This window comes from Schistocerca serialis, chromosome 1, assembly GCF_023864345.2.
Source record: "Schistocerca serialis cubense isolate TAMUIC-IGC-003099 chromosome 1, iqSchSeri2.2, whole genome shotgun sequence".
Classification (NCBI taxonomy): Eukaryota; Metazoa; Arthropoda; class Insecta; order Orthoptera; family Acrididae; genus Schistocerca; species Schistocerca serialis.
Genome location: NC_064638.1, coordinates 700,643,457 through 700,667,452, shown reverse-complemented (window position 1 = coordinate 700,667,452; position 23,996 = coordinate 700,643,457). Strand labels below are relative to the sequence as shown.

Sequence of the window (23,996 nt, the reverse complement as noted above, 5' to 3'; positions counted from 1 at the left end):
CAACACGTAATGATCTATAACCTGTCTTACTGGAACCCCTTCCGATATACAGAGCGAGGGGAAAACTCGAATCGCTGGCCAGACATAACTGCGCTCATGCGAGCGCTTTCGAGTAGCACAAATGTTGACCATACAAAGTTGGTGTTAATATGAACTGTGTGAAACTCGTATGGAGAAACTTTGTAAATGTAGTACAGTCAAGATACAGATAGCCAACCGTAGTGCAACCACAACGTAGGGGTATCTGTTGAGGGGCCAGACAAACGTGTCGTTCCTGAAGAGGGGCGGCAGCCTATTCAGTAGTTCCAGGGGCAACAGTCTGGATGATTGACTGATTTGGCCTTGTAACACTAACCAAAACGGCCTTGCTTTGCTGGTATTGGGAACGGCTGAAAGCAAGGGGAAATGATTATGGCATCCTCTTGGGTAAAATATTCTGGAGGTAAAATAGTCCCCCATTCGGATCTCCGGTCTGGGACTACTCAGGAGGACGTCGTTATCAGGAGAAAGAAAACAGGCGTTCTATGGATCGGCGCGTGGAACGTCAGATCCCTTAATCGGGCAGGTAGGTTAGAAAACTTAAAAAGGAAAATGGATAGATTAACGTTAGATATAGTGGGAATTCGTGAAGTTCGGTGGCAGGAGGAACAAGACTTCTGGTCAGGTGAATTCAGGGTTATAAATACAAAATTGAATAGGGGTAATACAGGAGTAGGTTTAATAATGAGTAAAGAAATAGGAGTGTGGATAAGCTACTAAGAACAGCATAGTGCACGCATTATTGTAGCCAAGATAGATACGGAGCCCACGCCCACCACAGTAGTACAAGTTTATATGCCAACTAGCAAACTATGGTGAAGATATTGAAGAAATCTATGTCGCAATAAAAAACATTATTCAGATAGTGAAGGGAGACGAAAATTTGATTGTCATTGGAGCCTGGAACTCAACAGTAGGAAAAGGAAGAGAAGGAAAAGTAGTAGGTGAATATGGAATGGAGGTAAGGAATGAAAGAGGAAGCCGCCTAGTAAAATTAAAATTTTGCATAGAGCATAACTTAATCTTAGCTAACACTTGGTTTAAGAGTCATGACAGAAGGTTGTATACATGGAAGAGGCCTGGAGACACTGGAAGATTTCAGATAGCTTATATAATGGTTTGACAGAGATTTAGGAACCAGGTCTTAAATTGTAAGAGATATCCAGGGGCAGATGTGGACTCTGTCCACAGTTTATTCGTTATGAACTTTAGATTAAAACTTAAGAAACTGCAAAAAGGTGGCGCTTTAAGGAGATGGGACGTGGATAAACTAAAAGAACCATAAGTTGAAGAGAGTTTCAGAGAGAGTGTAGGGAACGATTGACAAGATCGGGGGAAAGAAATACAGTAGAAGAAGAAGGGGTAGCTTTGAGAGATGAAATAGTGAAGCATCAGAGGATCAAGTAGGTAAAAAGACGAGGGCTAGTAGAAATTCCTGGTTAAAGGAAGAGATATTGAATGTAGTTGATCAAAGTAGAAAATATAAAAATGCATTAAATGAAGCAGGCGCAAAAGAATACAAACGTCTCAAAAATGAGATCGACAGGAAGTGCAAAATGGCTAAGCAGGGATGGCTAAAGGACAAATGTATGGATTTAGGGGCTTGTATTACAGTCTACAGGAAAATTGAAAAGGCCTTTCGAGAAAAAAGAACTACCTGTATGAATATCAAGAGCTCATGTGGAAACTGTTTCTAGGCAAAGAATGGAAAGCAGAAAGGTGGAAGGAATATGTAGAGGGTCTATACAAGGTCGATGTACTTGAAGACAATATCATGGAAGTGGAAGAGGACGTAGATGAAGATGAAACGGGATATATGATACTGCGTGCAGAATTTGACAGAGCACTGAAAGATCTAAGTCGAAACAAGGCCCCGGGAGTAGACAACATTCGATTAGAATTCTTATAACTTTGGGAGAGCCAACTATGACAAAACTCTACCATCTGATAAGCAAATTATATGAGACAGGCGAAATACCCTCAGACTTCAAGAAGAATATAATAATTCCAATCCCAAAGAAAGCAGATGTTGACAGGTGTGAAAATTGCCGAACTATCACTTAAATAAGTCACGGCTATAAAATACTGGCACGAATTCTGAGTACACGAATGGAAAAACTGGTAGAAGCCGACCTCTGGGAAGATCAGTTTGGATTCCGTAGAAATGTTGGAACACACGACTTATCTTAGAAGATACATTAAGGAAAGGCAAACCTACGTTTCTAGCATTTGTAGCATTACAGAAAGATTTTGGCAATGTTGACTGGAATACTCTCTTTAAAATTCTGAAGTGGCAGGGGTCAAATATAGGTAGCCAAGGGTTATTTACAATTTGTACAGAAACCAGATTGCAGTTATAAGATTCGAGTGGCATGACTGGGAAGCAGTGGTTGGGAAGGGAGTGAGGCAGGGTTGTAGCCTATCCCCGATGATATTGACCAAGCAGTAAAGGAAACAAAAGAAAAATTCGAGCAGGAATTAAAATCCCCATGGAGAGGATATAAAAACTTTGAGGTTTGAGATGACATTGTAATTCTGTCAGAGACAGCAAAGGACCTGGAAGAGCAGTTGAATGGAGTGTACAGTGTCTTGAAAGGAGGATATAAGCTGAACACCAACAAAAACAAAACGAGGATAATGGAATGTAGTCGCATTAAATCGGATGTTGCTGAGGGAATTAGATTATGAAATGAGAAACTTAAAGTAGAAGATGAGTTTTGCTATTTGGGGAGCAAAATAGCTGATGATGGTCGAATTAGAGACAATATAAAATGTAGACTGGCAATGGCAAAGAAAGCGTTTCTGAAGAAGAGAAATTTGTTAATATCGAGTATAGATTTAAGTGTCAGGAAGTTCTTTCTGAAAGTATTTGTATGGAGTGTAGCCTTGTATGAAAGTGAAACATGGACGATAAATAGTTTGGACAAGAAGAGAATAGAAGCTATCGAAATGTGGTGTTACAAAAGAATTGTGGCACAACTTGACTAGAAGAAGGGATCGGTTGGTAGGACACGCTCTGAGACATCAACTGATCACAAATTTAGTATTGGAGGGAAGCGTGGAGGGTAATAGTCGTAGAGGGAGACCAAGGGATGAATACACGAAGCGGATTCATAAGGATGTAGGTTGCAGTAGTTACTCAGAGATGAAGAACCTTGCACGGAGAGATGCATCAAACCAGTCTCTGGACTGAAGACCACAACAACAATAGACCAGCGGAATATTGCGTGAATAATAGAGTCTCGCATAAGAGTAAATTGGTATTTATGCAGGTACTATTTCCACAGTATCCGTTTTCTCCTTCTCCTACTTGTTAAAATACGAGGGCTATTGAAGGAACAATGATCAAATCCTGTTTACGGCAATAATTTCTCATGCTACACTTTAGTATTACAATTGCACGCGCTAGGATTTAATCTTACGATATTGTGTTAGCTTAATTTATAACAGAAACGCCGTACTTGTTTCATTGTCGGCACTGTTGGTTCCCCCCTGTGAGAGACGGGCAAACTGAGACATGTTCAGTATCGCCTGCCGAAACAGTGGTGGTGACGCGCGGTGAACAGTATGCGGCTAGAGTCTGTTCTTACCTATAGCACTGCTCTAAGATCGCATAAATTGTTTGAAGAGAGGAGACAATTATTTTCAAAGGAAAGTGGACCCGAAGCTCTAGTTAGTGCTTTTACCGAAAGAACCAACAACATCGCTGCTGTCATTGTCAGATAGCGTCGATCCATAACCTTGCAAATACTTTGTGAAAAACTGAAAATTTTGTTGGGTGCTACCCACAAGTTGCTGTAAGTACATTTAAACATGACATCGTTTGCGTGCGTTGCATTGCAGAACTGTTCATTCCTAGCAAAAGGACGTTCAAGTGCATTTCTGCATGCAGTTGAAGTTGATTCTAGAAGAAGATCTGAAGTTTGTTTAAAAATAATCAGCACTAATGAAACTTCGTTACATAGTTTTGAATCTTAGAGCAAACAACAAAGCTCAGGGTGGAAATACGAGGGGTATTCTGAAAGTAAAGTCCGATGGCGTGGGAAATGGAAACCAAAGTGAATTACGGATTATTGACGATCGCTTCGTGTTGCTGTTTTCAATTCTGAGCGTCCAGTGACCACGTAAAAATGCCTAGAATAGTCCCAAGTATGAGGGCCTGGTGAGAGATTTCGCCAGATGTCATGCGGTCACCATAACAAAACTGCCATACGTGTCCTTCACCATGACAATTGTCGGGCACACTCTGGAGGGGCAATGAAGATATTGCTACAGCGTCTTCGATGGGAAGTGTTTTATCACCCAAGTACAACCCGTAACTGGCTCCCTCTGAGTTTCAACTCTGCACACATTAACGGCAGCTGTGAAAACAATATTTTGGCACTGATAACTAGCTGTAGACCAGCGTAGAGAATTGGTGGAAAGAACAGGCGTCTGCCTTCTACGACTAGGGCATTGGAAAGTTGGTACAACGCTACGACAAAGGTCTAAGTTGGAGGGGCGGCTATGCAGAGAAGTAACTGGAAGGCGTAGCTCACTGTTGCAAATAAAATTCCAAATAAAATATTTTTTATCTTCAAACTGGTTTCCATTTGGTGACCGATCGGACCTTACTTTCCAAATAACCCTTGCATCCTTCATTACCAACCACCAAAAAAGCAAAAATCGTTGCTTCACATTTTTTGATATTCATGGACTGATTTGTCAGCATTTTGTACGTGCGCACATATCAAAAACTGGAGAGTGTTACGGAGATATCCTGAGAACTTTGAAAGTTCGTATCAGGCGCAAAAGACCACATATCTGTGGACTCGATATTGGAAGGCCCCATATTGCAAATGTTGTTACTGAAATCTTGCAAAAATCAGAATGATGTGACTACCTCATTCTCCCTGAGTCCGAGCTTAGCCCCGTGTGACTTTTTTCTGCTCTCTAACCTGGAAAAACACGTTCGTGGGAGACACTTTCCATCATCAGAGGCAGTAGGGAACGCTGCGGAGGTTATCAGGCGCAAAAGACCACATATCTGTGGACACGATATTGGAAGGCCCCATATTGCAAATTTGTTACTAAAATATTGCAAAAATCAGAATGATGTGACTACCTCAATCTCGCTATAGTCTGAGCTTAGCCCCGTGTGACTTTTTTCTGCTCTCTAACCTGGAAAAACACGTTCGTGGGAGACACTTTCCATCATCAGAGGCAGTAGGGACGGCTGCGAGGTTATTCTGACTTTTCAAAAAGAGGTTTCCAGCATGTCGTTGCTGACTGGCAGAAGCGGTGACACAAGTGCGTCGGATCCAGAGGTGACTATTTTCACAAGGACCATCCAGATTATGAGGATGAGTAAAGGTATGTTGTCAAAAAAGAAAATACAATTTTTTATTGAACAGCCCTCGTACTATCGCACAATAGTTTATATTGGATGACGCTATGTAAAATATTTGATACAAGATGAAGTTCATGCAATTCTTTTGTATTTACTTTCTACATAACTGACTCTCCTCAAAGCCAAGAGCTGCAAAGATCGATAAAAGGTCTCGTTCCTCAAGATGTCGAGACGGTTATACCCGAAGGTGTGCAGAATGGCGGACAGTAGCTAGCTGGCGACTTGAGCCTTGGCGCCAGACTTAGCGGTCTCAGTTGCAGGGCATCGATCAGCCCACCTCCTGCAAACAACTGGTGCGCCGCAGGCAGCGTCCTGCCGCCGCTGGCCCGTTCTACCTTGCCTGGATGGCGCAGCCTGCACGCCTTACCTAGGTTCGTCAGTTTTCTCGTCCAAGCAGGACGACAGTCAAAACCAAGCTGAAAACGACTGTTACGTTTCATCGAGATTCAGGACATGCAATGAAATTGTTCTGTGCATGATTTCTTCCCATTTTTGCTTCCTCCCTTCCTCTCTCCACAAAAGTCTAAATACGGACAAGATGCTTCAGCTGCTGCTTCACAGTTTTATACGCAAGAGAATACGTGTCACATGTAAATACCATAAACGGTCAGCTGTTTTTGGTTCTTTTACACCCTTCATACTAGCAGAGCACGATCAAATTAAGGGATTAGTGCTTCCCTCTTCTTGTACTGACAACAGAAAATACTTGGGTGTGATATAGCAAAACTGCACCCACTCATGGTGTACAGTTTCGTCATGTGCAAACAGTTACCGATCTACGTGGTGTAGAGGAAAGAAGAAAAGAATTTAATGTCCCATCGACAGGAAAGTCAGAGACGGAGGAGAAGTTCGGATTACTGAGGGATGGGGAACGAAGTCTGCCGTGCTCTTTTCAAAGGGACTATCCCAGCGTTTTTCTGCACCGATTTAGGGAAACCACAGAAAACCTAAATCTGAATGGGCAGACGGATTTAAACCGTCGTCCTCCCGAATGCGAGTTCACTGTGCTAACCACTGTGCCACCCCGCTCGTTATGTCACGCAGACGTGAAGACACTGGTCTCACACTCGAGATGACAACGGTTCAAATCAGTGTCTGCTGATTCAGCTTTAGAGTTTCGTAGTTCAGAGAAATGCCTGGATATATGCATTGAGTAGGACATAGTAGTTGTTAACCATCCGTCTCAAACTCATCTTCTGTCTTCAGTGACCTTCCTCGTCATCGATGAGATGTTAAACCCTAATCTTCCTCCCAAATACACTACCTGCTCTTGTAACAGTATTATTCAGATCGGAACGAGTTCACGCACAAGGAAATAAATTCGTTCAACTCGATCTATGCAGTCTTGACTTCCTTTTCCAAGCTTTTTAACTCTTAAGAATAGACTACGGCTACCAGATAACTTCATGTGAATCTGAAATACAGTCTCTGAAATGGAGTTTATTAGGTGCAAGTATAAAATCTACATCTACATCAACGGTAACATTCGACGTTATGCCAATAATGATAGTAATGAATGATCTTATCGTCATGGTGAAAGACGTATGTTGTTTATACATTTAAAGGAGCTCAACCATAGACCCGTCTACATAAACTGGAGAAAAGCGAGTGTAACTGGTGAGCAGATAATACCATTGATGTGCTGTTCTGGCGCAGGACTAGGTCTTCATCAAATCGAATTGACGAACGGCACTCATGACAAGGATCGCATCTGCTTCCTCGTTGCAAGCTTTAATATAATTATTAATTTCCGAAATTTATATTAAAGTAAGCCACTTGGTTTGAAGCTTCCACATTATAGATATTTTAAGTACATAAACATAGAATCTTTCGCTTTTGGGCCGCGCGGGGTTAGCCGAGCGGTCTTAGGCGCTGCAGTCATGGACGGTGCTGCTGATCCCGGCGGAGGATCGAGTCCTCCCTCGGGCATGGGTGTGTGTGTGTTTGTCCTTAGGATAATTTAAGTTTAGTAGTGTGTAAGCTTAGGGACTGATGACCTAGGCAGTTAAGTCCCATTTGAACATTTTTTTTCGCTTTTGGAATATGAAAACAATCCCTAACGTCCCATAAAGACAGCTGGAGGAACTGCTTGCTCATCGCAGTCATGCCCTACATGATTCCTGTCAGGCAACACAGGCAACATTTTCTATGCACTAACACGTTTCAGTCGTTTAGGTAATGCGCGCGGGTATAATCCTAATGTGTTCGGAAACACTGTCGGAACGTAAATAATAATCAAATATGTCTCGAACAGAACGTTGGAATTATTACAGGCCAAGGTGATGCCTGCTCCAAAACATTAACTATATACACAACAGCTTTTCGAATATATAATTAGAGAAGTTCTTAGCATAAATTATTTATAAAAAATGTCAAAATCAGTGAATCTGTTGCTTATCAACAAGACAGTTATGAGGTATATTGCTATCCCCATAATTGCCACACACAAGCGTGACAGCCACTTGACTCGGACTTAAGACTTTCCAGCTGACTGTTAATGGAAATCACAAAACTTTATTTTGTTCTCTTAATTGTGAACAGATCCCGAAATAAACTCCTGACTAGGCAGCGTTTTTTGTCTGCTGTAAACAAACTAAAAAACTCTGTTTCTTTTCTTTCATGATACGGAATGAGATAAATTATTGTACGTCCGTATTAGCTGTTATATAGACAGTATCCTACTAATCGTATTCGACGTTATTAACAATCCACTTTTTTCACGTTAAGGAGAAAAGTCCCTGGATAGCTTCCGAAAATGAAGTTCCTTGTACACATTAAATACTATGTTACGTAATTTGCAAATTCCATTTTAAGCTTCTCTTCGACTCGAGTTCACAAAAATACTGTTGCATTTTTCGTATCCTATGAAATATTCTTTGATTACTGAGTGAAACTCCGTTGCGTAACTTGAACAAAAGTGTAAAATAAATCCCGTGCGAAAAAAATCCTTCTATGAAGAAAATGAGCAACAATTTTCCTTTATTGTGCTTCTGTAAATCAGGCACTAATCGCGAAATGCCTTCCCTGGAACACCTACGTCCCGTACGCAACGTACTGGATCACTCCTGTTAGTGGAAAGCCTACTTATAGCCCGTGTCTTTCATAACGGTACTGATTGCATAACAGCCCTACACGTTCTTTTCTTATAGTCTTCTTCTTACTTTGTTATTCCGTCTATTTGGTCAAGGTCTTACACCTCAGTACAATGAAAAAAAGTACAATGAAAAGAACAGTACAAAGAAAAGAAGAAACAAAAAAGAAAGAAAAAAACCATTGGTTTAATGTCCGACCGACGAGGAGATTCATAGAATCGGGGCACCAGAACGGACTGCCAGAGCATAGGGAAGGAAATGCGCCATGTCCTTTTCAAGCGTCCGCAGCTCGTGGTCGTGCGGTAGCGTTCTCGCTTCCCGCGCCCGGGTTCCCGGGTTGGATTCCCGGCGGGGTCAGGGATTTTCTCTGCCTCGTGATGACTGGGTGTTGTGTGATGTCCTTAGGTTAGTTAGGGTTAAGTAGTTCTAAGTTCTAGGGGACTGATGACCATAGATGTTAAGTCCCATAGTGCTCAGAGCCATTTGAACCTTTTCAAGCAATCCGCCCTGGTATCACATTAGAAATCTAGGGCAACCACTTAAACCTAAATTTGGATATTCGATTGGGATCTGAATCGCTATCTTTCTGAATACAAGATCACTGCATCACGTGTCCTGCCAGCTCGCTCCGTTAGAAACAGTAAAACTTCTTGCTTCTTAATACCATAGACACACTTTGATACCTGAGAGCTGATATTTTAATGTGAAAGTGTAACATATAGACAAATAGAAAACAACAATCCAAATGACACATTTTGACATACAGTCATGTATACTATCCGCCATGTCCGAAAGAACAGATACCATCTTAGTAAATATATAGTTACGGCTCACCGGCCACTGGACCATCTTCTTCTTCTGTGCGAATGCACAAACAGTGCCCGAACTCTTACAGGAATCGGCAACAAGCCGCGAATAATCAGTATAATGGGCGGGGGCACTACGAATGTAGTGCGGGACAATACGCTGAGAATATGGGTTTCGCAGGAGGCGTGGCAGAGATAAATCCCTACAGTCGCGCTATCCTCTGTGTCCTCGGTGGCTCAGATGGATAGAGCGTCTGCCATGTATGCAGGAGGTCCCGGGTTCGAGTCCCGGTCGGGGCACACATTTTCATCTGTCCCCGTTGACGTATATCAACGCCTGTAAGCAGCTAAGAGTGTTCATTTCATTGTAATTTAATACTATCCGTCCCGTAGAAAGGAGTGTTACTGTCTACTAGCGCAGTTGTGTGTATCTGGAGGTAACCGTTTGGATCTGCGATAGTATTATCACGAGTATTTTGTATATTCCAGGTAGTTTCAGACTTTTCGTGCAGTTAGCGTGTAAATGTCACTACAGTTTCGTCGTAAGTATCTAGCTAAGAAGAGATCTAGTTGAAAATCAGCACAATCATAATTTTATTTCCGATGTTAATAATCGTTCTGTGCATTAACGTAATAATACTGCAAGGTGCAACAGCCTTCCATACGCAGTGCCCTACAAAAAACTAAGACGCACAAAATCGGCTGAAACCATCATGCACCACCCCCTCAAAACATTTTTATGATATTTTATTCTATGCATTTTGAAACTGAATTGGAAATTGGGTGGGGGTGAACACGCTCCAATTAGGAGCTGAGGTGGAGATGGAATGTCTGCGTTATCTCATGACACATTGGTATCTGCTTTACATGGGGAATGCAGAGAGCGTTTACTGAGAAGCTAGTACTAATAAAAGGACGGAAACCGACTGTAAAACTCGATACTTGGCAGCCAGAGCTGGGCCGCGTGAAAGAGGCAGCTGAAAGAGGATGAAAGGGGGGAAGTAATTAGGGGCGACGTCTGAAAGAGCCTCAGCAGCGGCGGGCGGCTGTAAAATTGCTTCGCCAGGAGCAGATGCGTAGGAGGGGGCGTGGGAGGTTGGCGGGGGGGATGAGGTCGTGTCGTATGGGCGCCACGACGGAGGCAGATCCCAACCAAGTTTCAAAACCGACCACAGGAAGGCATCAGCTCGGAAATCTCAGCCGCTGTTGTCAAGCACTCGGTGAGAAGGCTGTAAGGCATAAGCAAGAACTCGATACGCCTTTTCACTTTCGTCGATATTCCGGAGCATCAAATTTTTCCTGTTATTGTCTGTCTCTGTTCTTCTTACATGTGACTTGCTGTTATTGTCTTAAAATGCTTTTTTTCCTATTGCCTTGAGCTGAGGAGGTACTTCGGGACTCCCAGGAATGGGCTTTACGTAACTATCGCGATGTGAGAAACAAAATTTTATAATGTAATTTTTTTTAAAAAAAAAGATGTTTCTGTTAGTTTCAAGTAGTCTTCTCGTACAACAAAGATATTAACGATACTGTAAATGGATTGACACAACACATTTTAATTTACATATAGTTCGAAAGGTTTGGGAACCGCCCAGGTAGTCGAAAGCGTTAACGCGCCACTTCTAAGATTCGATGATGATGATGATGATGTTTGGTTTGTGGGGCGCTCAACTGCGTGGTTATCAGCGCCCGTACAATTATCCAATCTTTGCTCAGTCCAATTTCGCCACTTTCCTGGATGATGATGAAATGATGAGGACAACACAAACACCCAGTCATCTCGAGGCAGGTGAAAATCCCTGACCCCGCCGGGAATCGAACCCGGGACCCCGTGCTCGGGAAGCGAGAACGCTACCGCGAGACCACGAGCGGCGGACACTAAGATTCGAGTCTCGCAGATTAACGACGCTGGCTGTTAAGCTGACGAGCCTGGATGTGGGTTTTAGGCAGTTTGCCACATCTAGCTAAGTAGGTGCCGATACCCATGTCTCGCCTCAGACGCTATGCAAACATATAGGAAACGTCCTCACACTTAAACATTAAATCTTCTCTAGATGCAGGCGGGTAGGATACACAAATTTTCCGTCCGGGGGAGGCAGCGGGGGAAGGGCGAGTCTTCGCGTCAGGAAGTCAGAAAGGGCAACTGGCCACAAGTTGTCACTAACACTGGCAATGCCGACCATGTAGCGAACAGGGAAAAGGTAAAGAGAACGAAGAGCGATGGAGGTAGGTTTGAATAGCACTGTGCTATTTGGTGCTGTTCCTGACACCTTTTCGAGTCGAGATGAGCTTTTAAGTGACTTACCTGCCGTGCCATACTAATGTTTACTAGAAATGTTGGAAGTTTCACATAACCGACAGTTTCTCATATCACCCCACAATTGTTTAGTTGTAGAGCGTCGTTGCCCAACTGCAAGTGACGTATTTGACAGCTTTTCGTAAAATTCGATGAATATACTTTCGCATGTAGATTAAAAATAAGCCAGAATTGCAAAGACTGATACCCAGAAGAATAAAAAATTCATAAGAAAACTTATGAAAAAAATATCATTGTGGCTTTAAAAAATTTCTAGGGCATGGACGACCTTGCTTTATTCGTACCCGTTAAGAAAAATTAAAAAACCATATACTTCAAAGGAAACCAAAGCACTTACTTTACTGTCAAAACACCGGGAAAGTATAATACTTAATTACTAAAACTATCCGGCTTCTTTAAAAGAATAGATAATGAGAAAATTTCAGTACTTTTCAGCTCTGCCAACATTTTGCAGTATGCGGGGACTAATTCCTATTCTCTAGATTTGAGATAACCTTCACTATTTGTCAGTAATAAACTTTGGATTGTAAAAGCAACTCAGTAGCCAGTCTGCAGAAAACCTTCGTTTTAGGGCAAAAGTAACCAGTCTCAACTGGGGACAATTCGATCACGCAGATTCTGTATTTTCCCATATATACTACGAGCAAAGTTTGCACACACGTGGTATATTCAGAATTCTTCTAGAGGCGATGTTATGGCGCCAGGGAGTCCATCCTGCCACATCGTAATTACAGCCGCGCCGGATAGCCGCGCGGTTTGGGGCGTCTCGCAGCAGTTCGCGTGACTCCCCCGTCGGAGGTTCGAGTCCTCCCTCGGACATGGGTGTGTGTGTTGTCCTTAGCGTAAGTCAGTTTAAGTTAGATTAAGCCTCGGAACCGATGACCTCAGCAGTTTGGTCCCATAGAATCTTACAACCACCACCATAATTAGGAACGTCTAATCACCTGTCGACCCTGAAAGTACAGGAGGATAACGAAGAAAAATGGACACAAAAGTTGCTATTAACAGGATGGAAATGTTTATTTCAAATCTCATTCGTCAGACTGTGGCTCGGATTTCATGTAACAGTGTAGCTTCATTCCATCTCCTGGGTCCCCATAACCATTCCATGGCTATGTAGGTTATCTGGTTAACTACACTGCTTGTAACATACTTTCTATTTAGATCGATATTTGCCCACAGCGCTATTCATCGTATTATCTGTGATGTTAATTTGATCGTCGAAATAACAAGAGTGGACATCTGATGCTCCCTTCAGGGCGTGGTTGCACGGCCTGTAGTTAACATACAGGGGATCGACAAAAATATGGAAATACCAAAAACTCAACACATTTTCATGCCTAATACGGTGTAGGAAATTCGTTGGCATTCAGAACAGCTTCCCATCGCCTCAGAATGTATAAATACGGATCCTTTATAGTTTTCGAGTGAATCTCATACCATTCTTCCTACAAAATATTGGCAAGCTGTAATGATCATGGAGTTTGATAGCAATCATGCTCACTTCACTCCTAAGTAGTATTGAGGTCTGGTGACTGGGGTCTAGGAGAAATGTGACGTTTCGCCCTCGCGCTCGTAAAAACAGTCCTAAGCGATGTGTGAGCTGTGAGAACAAGGGCGCTGTCGTCTTGGAACATAGCATCACTATTCGGAAACATCATCGAACCACCTCGAAGTTTCACTCTTGGGACGTAAACTCGGCTAGGATTTGGAAACAGTTTACAACGAGTCATCCAATCAAATGAACTACTTCCATTGCTTCATTGTTCAAACTTTAAGGCTTGTGTACTGGTTCAAATGGCTCTGAGCACTATGGGACTCAACTGCTGAGGTCATTAGTCCCCTAGAACTTAGAACTAGTTAAACCTAACTAACCTAAGGACATCACAAACATCCATGCCCGAGGCAGGATTCGAACCTGCGACCGTAGCGGTCGTGCGGTTCCAGACTGCAGCGCCTTTAACCGCACGGCCACTTCGGCCGGCGCTTGTGTACTACTTTTCCCGTTACTGGCATCTGCATCACTGATGAGTGATTTTGTGATTTCAGCCCGCTCTGCAGTTCCCTTCCTATGGACCTCCCTTCGTGTTGCTTTGGTGCTGACGGTGTACGCGAGCGCGACATGCAGTTCTGCAGTGACTATCGCTGTTGCCGTCCTCTTACTTTTCTTCAGGATCCACCTCACTGACGGTCCGTCACGATCACTCGATACACAACTTCGTCCGCATTGTGACTTAGCGGATGACGTTATTCCGCTTTTCTTGTATGCGGTTTAAATCTTCCATACGGTGATTCTTGAAACACCAAACATTAAGGTCCAAAATCATCACCTTGCTTGGTTTCGACTATTGAGGAATAACAGGCTGCCATTTCTCCACAGAAACCTCATTGAAAATGTGCTCAGTAGAGTTCAAGCCGTCGTGAAAGCGAAGGGGGTAGTATCCGGATACTTTTGATCACATAGTCTACCTTACGGTTTGTGCCGGATGATACTTTTGACACCGTCATCTTTTGTCCTTTCGTTTAACTGAAAAGATTGTGAATCAAGCTCAAAGAAGTTTTGTTCTTTCGCTATATCAGTGTCGACACTTCAGTCATTTTCAATACCTCGTAATGTGTCTTACTCGGTGGCTGTGTCAGATCGGAAGAGAAATGAGCATCACCTCAGAGCTTCTAGAGGACTCTGGAAGGAGTCTTGACGAGATGCTCACTTCTTCTTCACTGACGCAATCATAGATTGACGCATTATATGATACTGATAATGGCTTGAGTGTCGAAACTGATTCAGCGAATAAACAAAACTTCTTTCAACATTGACTGATAACCCTTGTAGTCCAAGAAGTGAGCTCTTCCCGATCGATATTGAAAATATAAATATCTTTTACACTCTTCATTGTTCGATTCACACCTCGCGGGCTACTTAGCGTAAATTAGTTTAAGGTAGATAAAGTAGTGAGTAAGCTTAGGGACCAACGACCTCAGCAGTTTGGACCCATAAGACCGTCCCACAAATTTCCAGAAATTTCGGTTCACGACCGGAGCGTGGGAAGAATGACTGTCGGTAATACTCCGCATGCGCTCTAATTGCCTTGCCGTGGTCGATTGGACAATTCGTGAGGCCTGTTGCGTCTGCATTTAGAGTTTGATGAAAATCGTAACGCTCTCGTGCCGAGTAAGTGATCCTGTGGCAAAACGCAATTCTCGCTCTGTCTCTCTCTCTCTCTCTCTCTCTCTCTCTCTCTCTCTCTCTCTCTCTCTCTCACCTACTAATCGTTCTTGGTAAGTGACCCGTACTGATGAACAGTACTCAAGAATCGGCACTTCTTTCATGGATGAACTGCATATCCTTAAATTCTCCCAGTGAATCTCAGCCTGGAGTATGCTTTTCCTGTTATCTGTTATATTATGTGATTCCACGTTAGGTCAATCTGTATGGTTAACCGTAGGTATTACACGCTATTCATTCTTTCCATTGACATGAGGCCGGTAGTGTAATTGAACAACAATGGATTATATTGCATACGACAGTTATCTCGGTATGAGATCAGAAAAAAACTGCAGAAAAGGTTATTCATACCCACATTTCTTCCTGAATTGCAAGTCAAGAGCTGCAAAGATAACTGTCTTAAAACTACTAAAATTCCACGATTTTTTTGTGTTTTTGACTACACATAAGTGATTATAGATGGTCTCTACACATTTGTAATCAGTCTGCTTTGTTAGTAGAGATGATATATAAATAATATTAGAAATAAAGACAAAGAGCAAGCCACTGCAACAGGTCACAAGTTTATTATTGTAAGTTGTTATACTGGTAGCGCAGTATAGTGAAGTTTCACAATGGGATGTCCGATCCAAGAGGCAATTTTGCGACGATAAATGAGGGAGACTGAAAGGGAGAGCTGAGACAAATGGGCTTGGTGCTGCTACAGCGTCCGACTGCAGCCGGCGTCGTGGCTTTACTTATTCAGACTCGGCTCTTGCTGCACCCTTCTCTCCCTCCCTCCATCCCGTGCCCTGGCCAGCGTGGCCTAGGTGGAAGGAGTGGTGGTGGGGGTGGGGTGGTAGGGTGGGGGGGGGGAGGGGGAGCAGCAGCTCGGCCGTTGTTAGCGCCGCGACGGCGACGGCGACGGCGACGCCGGCCGCCATTGTCCCGGCCTAGCTCAGACTCAGCCTCGGCCCCTGACGCAGGCCTGCCAGAATTTCGCCCTCCCGCCGCTGTTCTGCTCAGTCGCGACGTTCGCGTTCTCCTATTCTGACGCACGCTCTCCGCCAGCCTTTATTCTCCCGCTTGAGCTTACTTCATTATTCTGTGGGCCACGTAACATTAATTTGCCCGCTTTTGTCCTGGCCTTCTCTGCACCCCTACTATGAGCCAAATGTGACGCGTTTGTGCTTTACCTCCTGTCGGACCGTGTATCCTTGTACTAAGCCATTACATGACGCTGAGCCATTACATGACGCTCAAATTCATACGTAAGCGTTGAACTCGTTGAAAAGTGTTTTCAAACTTACGTAGTAAACATAAACGACAGTTTTTGTTGTTATTCACTAACGTTCCTGCAAGAAATACACTCCTGGAAATTGAAATAAGAACACCGTGAATTCATTGTCCCAGGAAGGGGAAACTTTATTGACACATTCCTGGGGTCAGATACATCACATGATCACACTTACAGAACCACAGGCACGTAGACACAGGCAACAGAGCATGCACAATGTCGGCACTAGTACAGTGTATATCCACCTTTCGCAGCAATGCAGGCTGCTATTCTCCCATGGAGACGATCATAGAGATGCTGGATGTAGTCCTGTGGAACGGCTTGCCATGCCATTTCCACCTGGCGCCTCAGTTGGACCAGCGTTCGTGCTGGACGTGCAGACCGCGTGAGACGACGCTTCATCCAGTCCCAAACATGCTCAATGGGGGACAGATCCGGAGATCTTGCTGGCCAGGGTAGTTGACGTACACCTTCTAGAGCACGTTGGGTGGCACGGGATACATGCGGACGTGCATTGTCCTGTTGGAACAGCAAGTTCGCTTGGCGGTCTAGGAATGGTAGAACGATGGGTTCGATGACGGTTTGGATGTACCGTGCACTATTCAGTGTCCCCTCGACGATCACCAGTGGTGTACGGCCAGTGTAGGAGATCGCTCCCCACACCATGATGCCGGGTGTTGGCCCTGTGTGCCTCGGTCGTATGCAGTCCTGATTGTGGCGCTCACCTGCACGACGCCAAACACGCATACGACCATCATTGGCACCAAGGCAGAAGCGACTCTCATCGCTGAAGACGACACGTCTCCATTCGTCCCTCCACTCACGCCTGTCGCGACACCACTGGAGGCGGGTTGCACGATGTTGGGGCGTGAGCGGAAGACGGCCTAACGGTGTGCGGGACCGTAGCCCAGCTTCATGGAGACGGTTGCGAATGGTCCTCGCCGATACCCCAGGAGCAACAGTGTCCCTAATTTGCTGGGAAGTGGCGGTGCGGTCCCCTACGGCACTGCGTAGGATCCTACGGTCTTGGCGTGCATCCGTGCGTCGCTGCGGTCCGGTCCCAGGTCGACGGGCACGTGCACCTTCCGCCGACCACTGGCGACAACATCGATGTACTGTGGAGACCTCACGCCCCACGTGTTGAGCAATTCGGCGGTACGTCCACCCGGCCTCCCGCATGCCCACTATACGCCCTCGCTCAAAGTCCGTCAACTGCACATACGGTTCACGTCCACGCTGTCGCGGCATGCTACCAGTGTTAAAGACTGCGATGGAGCTCCGTATGCCACGGCAAACTGGCTGACACTGACGGCGGCGGTGCACAAATGCTGCGCAGCTAGCGCCATTCGACGGCCAACACCGCGGTTCCTGGTGTGTCCGCTGTGCCGTGCGTGTGATCATTGCTTGTACAGCCCTCTCGCAGTGTCCGGAGCAAGTATGGTGGGTCTGACACACCGGTGTCAATGTGTTCTTTTTTCCATTTCCAGGAGTGTATAATACACAAGTTTCTCAGGTAGACTATATCAAATTGAGGCCACTCACTGATGATAACATCCCACACAGCTACTACACTGCGAGTATATTAATTATTATGTTTCACCTACTCTTCCTAATCCCATATATTTTTTTATTGAATCAGGATCGAGTGAATTAGCGAGCTGCATCAGTTAATTTGGCGAGCCAGTTAACTTCGACACGGCGCCTGAGTGTTCGTCATGACAGGAGTGTATAGTGTAACGCTGTGAACACGCCTGTTACCATCTTGTAAGGTGGGAAAGTCCGAAGCATACTCATCGTAAAGATGTAGAAGACAGGGCAAAACGTGGCGACCAAGAACCTGAATGCTCTGCTCACTGGCCTGTGAGCGCAGTCGACACCTTGCATCGTTTGAAAAACCTCCAGTTTCCGTGTTGTTTGGTCAACTGGAGACGTGCAGTTATACACTGAAGAGCTAAGGAGACCGTTACATCTGCCTAATATCGTTTAGGGCCCACTGAGAGCACGAAGAAGTGCTTCAGCAAGACGTGGTATGGACTCGACTACTGTCTGAAGTAGTGGTGGAGGGAACTGACACCGTGAATCCTGATAGACTGTCCATAAATCCGTAAGGGTACGAAGGGGTGGATATGTCTTCTGAACAGCACGTTGCAAGGCATCCCAGATATGCTCAAAAACATTCATGTCTAGGGAGTTTGGTGGCCAGTGTTTGAAATCAGAAGAGTGTTCCTGGAGCTATTCGGCAGCAATTCTGGACGTGTGGGGTGTCGTATTGTTCTGCTGGAATTGCCCAAGTCCGTCTGAATGCACAATAGATGTGAATGGATGCATTTGATCACACAAGTTGCTTACGCACATGTTGTTGTGTCTTGCCCACTCGTCTCGTGCAGGGTGCCTAAGGGATGCTGCGTTCTCAGAATGCTACACAACAATGCAAGCAAATAACATTAGTAGTTTTATTTCTACAAAGCAAATTGACAATACTTAACTTTAATGGACAAAGGTGTCGCAAGCGAAGGGCGACGTGCAACAATATACGAGTCCTTGCTATATGCAACGTTAGGGCAAGTCTGTCACACAGTTTGTGGATCACTACAATCTGATATCGTAACTCTCTCTGCTAGACCGTGCGAATACTCTGCGAATCCTGTAAACTAATGTACGTATACTGAGCCAGTATGAGCACTAATGTCCGGCCGAGGCTGGCAGGAGATCGCTCCTGACGCGGTGCGGTCCTTGTCAGCGGGCTATTGGCTGACGTTTTCTCACCACCTTCTCTCGTCTTGCGTTCTTCCTCTTCGTTCTGGCGCGTGCGTTTACGGCAGAACACATGTCACCTGTCAGAGTCGAATCTAGAATTATCAGGGGTCCCATATCACTCCAACTGCACATGCCCTCCACCAGTTTGAACAGTCCCCTGCAGGATCCATAAATTAAAGAGGTTGTCTCGATACCCATACACGTCCATCCGCTCGGTGAAATTTGAAACGAGACTCGTCCGACCAGTCATCAACAGACCAGTATCGGTGTTGACGGGCCCAGGCGAGGCGTAAAGCTTTGTGTCGTGCACTCATCAAGGGGTTACACGAGTGGGCCCTCTGCTCCGAAAGCCCATATCGATGATGTTTCGTTGAATGGTTCGTACGCTGACTCTTGTTGATGGCCCAACGCTGAAATCTACAGCAATTTGCGTAAGGGCTGCACTTCTGTCACATTGAACGATTCTCTTCAGCTGTCGTTGGTCCCGTTCTTGCAGAAACTTTTCCCAGCCGCTGCGATATCCATTTGATGTTTTACCTGATTCATGATATTACGATACACTCGTGAAATGATCGTACGGTAAAATCCAAGTTCATCGCTACATCGGACATGCTCTGTCCCAACGCTCGTGCGCCGACTACAGCACCACGTTCAAACTTAAATCTTGTTAACCTGCCATTGTAGCAGCAGTAACCGATCTAACAACTGCGTCAGACACTTGTTGTCTTATATAGGCGTTGCTGACCGCAGCGCCGTATTCTGCTTGTTTACATATCTCTGTGTTTGAATACGCACACCTATACCAGTTTCCGTAGCGCTTCCGCTATGAGCAATGGCTCTTTTCGAGGTACTCGTCCGTAAATACCCATTGCATACAGTTCCCTTCGCAATGATCGCTCGGAAAATAATGAGATGTTCCATCAATTCCTGCCGTGTTTGAAACACATTTTCATTGATAAAACTTGACAGTCGTCTATGACCCCTTGTCGGTTAAGACCGTTTTAAAAGCCTGTTCTCAAGTTCTGTTACGTGCGAATGGTACGCAATTCCTTGTAGATATTTTGGACAGATCAAACTGATACAGCAAAAAAATTGTGGCCACGCACATATCTAGCTACGAGGGACTCCTGCAATTCTGATCGTTCTAACACAGAATCGAAACTAAGAGAAAATAAAAAATTCAGTTGGAGGTACTATCGAAGACAAGAATGGTCGATGGTGAGAGCGACGGCCCCACGATTACCGTGGCTGGGCATCGACTGAATATAGTAGACCCCGTCCGACGACGGGAACTCGGTGCATTGGCTCCGCAAATGGAGCTTGCAGATAACTCGTTGCGAGTGGAGTGAACCCACAGCTGGCTCCACGAGCAGAACTGCTGAACTGGAACCATGTTGTAAGTGGGCTGCTCCTGTGTTGGCAGCTCTGTGTAGCGCTTTGCATTGGATCTCTGACTGCAGTTTGTAGGAGACTCTGTGGCTGTTCGGACTCGTTGTTGGAAGTTAATCGCCAGTACTGTTGGGCAGTTGGAAGTTAGTCGCCAGCAGTGATGGAATTACTGTTGGGCAGTTGGAGGTGAACAGCCAGCAGTGATGGATGTTAAATGTGAGAAGTTAGCATTGATGGAGGGTAAAGGTCTGAAGTGTTACCGTAGGCTAACGATCTGGAAGTATCTGACTTGATTATATATCTTTGTGCTGGATGTCAATGACGATTTATATTCTTGTTTGAACTGGATGTCACATTATTAAAGTAAAAAAATACATCATTTGGTTTGCAAAAAAATATTTCCTTTGCTAACCACATGCCTGTTGGTAGTTAGTGGCTTTAGTAGCTAGAATCTTTTATTTAGCTGGCAGTATTGACGCTCACTGTATTGCAGAAGTTCGCGTAATGAAGATTTTTGTAAGTGCTTAATGAAATGTATAGGTTACTGATAAGATTTCTTTTTAGTCAGAGCCATTCTTTTGAATTAATTATTTGAAGACAGGTTATCTTTTTTTGAGCAGTCAGATTACGTTGCGCTAGGATATTGTGAGTCTCAGTCATTCAGCAATTTAAGTGTAGCCATACACATTTAAATAAAGAAGTTTCAATGTGACCCTTTACATATTGGCGGAGCGGAGGAATATGTCCGCTGCTCCGAAAGGAGACTTCCACAAGCCGGCTCGCAAACGTATTTATTTACGGGCCGTTGACGCCTACAGGTTTATGCAACCCAGCAAACCTCGCTGTATTGCAACAGGCCTAAGCCGCAGGGTGCGGCACTATGATATCTAGGCGAGTGCCGTCTCCTTTACAATCTGTACAAATGATGAAGTTGCGGATGTTCCGGACTAGTTTACCCACTACACACATCTGGTCCCTTGCGACGCACTTAGTTATCACGAAATCGGTATACTTCACTAGACATCCTAAAGCAGCGTGGTCTAAATGTGAAGAAACGTAAATTAATGGACATGAGGAGGAAAATGTTCGAATGCAGTGCTAGTGATACGCTCCTTGACGTGATCACATGGATTAAACATCGAGACATAATGTTGAAAAGCGACTTGAAATGGAAGAAGCTCGTAAGTGCGGTTAAAGGGAAGCCCAATAGTCAGCTTCGTTTTATGGAGACAATTCTTGGCAATCGCGGCTCATCTGTAAATAAGACCTACTACGGAGCATTTGTGTGATCCATTCTCGCGTCCTGCTCGAGTGCAGGGGATCCTATCCAAGTCGGCTTAAAGGAAGACATAGAAGCAATTCAGAGGCTTGTTGCTACATTTGTTATCGGTGGGTTCGAGCAGCACGCGAGTATTACGGCTGCGCTACGTAAACCCAAATGGGAATCTTTGAAGGAAAGAACATGACGTTTCTGGGAAACACTATTGAGCAAGTTTAGAGAATAAATATTCGGGATAGAGTGCCGAGAGTTCCTGCTGTAACCGGCATACTTGTTGGGTAAGGACTGCGGAGACAAGATAAGAAAAATTTCGGCTCATACGGAAGCAAGTTGATAGTCGTTTTTTCCTCACACGATTTGCAAGTGGAACGGGAATGACTAGTTGTGGTACAAGAAACCTTCCGCCGTGCACTGTATAGTGGTTTATATATATATATAATCAGCGTTGTGGGTAAAATCTTCTCAGGTATTGTTGAAAGGAAAGTGCGAGTATTAGTTGAGGACCAATTGGATGAAAATCAGTGTGGGTTTAGGCCTCTTACAGGTTGTCAGGACCAGATCTTTAGCTTACGTCAAATAATGGAGAAGTGTTATGAGCGGAACAGGGAATTGTATCTATGCTTTATAGATCTAGAAAAGGCATATGACCGGGTTCGTAGGAGGAAGTTATTGTCTGTTCTACGAGATTATGGAATAGGAGGCAAACTTTTGCAAGCAATTAAAGGTCTTTACATGGATAGTCAGGCAGCAGTTAGAGTTGACGGTAAATTGAGTTCATGGTTCAGAGTAGTTTCAGGGATAAGACAAGGCTGGAACCTGTCTCCACTGTTGTTCATATTATTTATGGATCATATGTTGAAAACAATAGACTGGTTGGGTGAGATCAAGATATGCGAACACAAAATAAGCAGTCTTGCATATGCGGATGACTTAGTTGTGATGGCAGATTCGATTGAAAGTTTGCAAAGTAATTTTTCAGAGCTAGATCAGAAATGTAAGGACTATGGTATGAAGATTAGCATCTCCAAAACGAAAGTAATGTCAGTGGGAAAGAAATATAAACGCATTGAGTGTCAAATAGGAGGAACAAAGTTGGAACAGGTGGACGGTTTCAAGTACTTAGGATGCATATTCTTACAGGATGGCAACATAGTGAAAGAACTGGAAGCGAGGTGTAGCAAAGCTAATGCAGTGAGCGCTCAGCTGCGATCTACTCTCTTCTGCAAGAAGGAAGTCAGTACCAAGACTAAGTTATCTGTGCACCGTTCAATCTTTCGACCAGCTTTGTTGTATGGGAGCGAAAGCTGGGTGGATTCAGGTTACCTTATCAACAAGGTTGAGGTTACGGATATGAAAGTAGCTAGGATGATTGCAGGTACTAGTAGATGGGAAAAATGGCAGGAGGGTGTCCACAATGAGGAAATCAAAGAAAAACTGGGAATGAACTCCATAGATGTAGCAGTCAAGGCGAAGAGGCTTAGATGGTGGGGTCATGTTACACGCCTGGGAGAAGCAAGGTTACCCAAGAGACTCATGGGTTCAGCAGTAGCGGGTAGGAGGAGTCGGGGCAGACCAAGGAGAAGGTACCTGGATTCGGTCAAGAATGATTTTGAACTAATAGGTTTAACATCAGAAGAGGCACCAATGTTAGCACTGAATAGGGGATCATGGAGGAATTTTATATGGGGCTATGCTCCAGACTGAACGCTGAAAGGCATAATCAGTCTTAAATGATGATGATTATATATATATATATATATATATATATATATATATATATATATATATCGGTTTTTGTTTGTATTCTCACTTAGCCTTTTTCTTTTTCCAGATCAGTATGAAGAAGCCATATGCCTTATTATGAGTATTATCGCTGTCGTTATTACATCAATTTAATCTGAAATTTTTCTGATTGTTTCTTTCTAAAGCATTTTGTGTATCCCAAAAATTCCTTTACAGTCTTCAATTTCATCTAATTAGCAGTTAATGTTTATTCCACTTCTTTGTTACATAATAACAATATATCTAAATATGAATATGAAACTAAACCAGTGCAGGATTATTTCATTTCTGCGTACACATTTTCATCTTTCGACGTGGGAGCAATGGTTGTGAATATAATCATTACCGTAATTTAGCACACAACACATGAGTATATGGAATTTAATCCACACCTACACGATTCGGGAGTCAGAGTCCTCCGTTCAATCTTTCATAAATTCGTATTTTAAAAAATGAAGAATTCTTAAAATAATAACATAATAAAAATATTCGGACATAAAGTCCGCGTCTTACTTTAAAATCGGGAAGACTTGAGGCTCTATATTATGTGAGGAACAACCGCAGCCATATGTGAACATCCAGAATAATAACCGCTTGACTGCTCCTGTAACTAATTTATTTCACGACATGTTTCGTAGCTGAGA

General features: G+C 44.0%; 1 protein-coding gene and 1 non-coding gene across 2 annotated transcripts in view; both read left to right on the top strand.

Annotated features, from left to right (window-relative positions):
• LOC126480871 (gamma-1-syntrophin) overlaps nucleotides 1-23,996 on the top strand; it is a 796,968-nt gene that overhangs the window by 257,812 nt on the left and 515,160 nt on the right. The gene's annotated exons all lie outside the window — the stretch shown is intronic.
• Trnat-ugu (transfer RNA threonine (anticodon UGU)) lies at nucleotides 9,553-9,626 on the top strand. Its single transcript has one exon. It is a non-coding gene; the product is annotated as a tRNA-Thr (tRNA).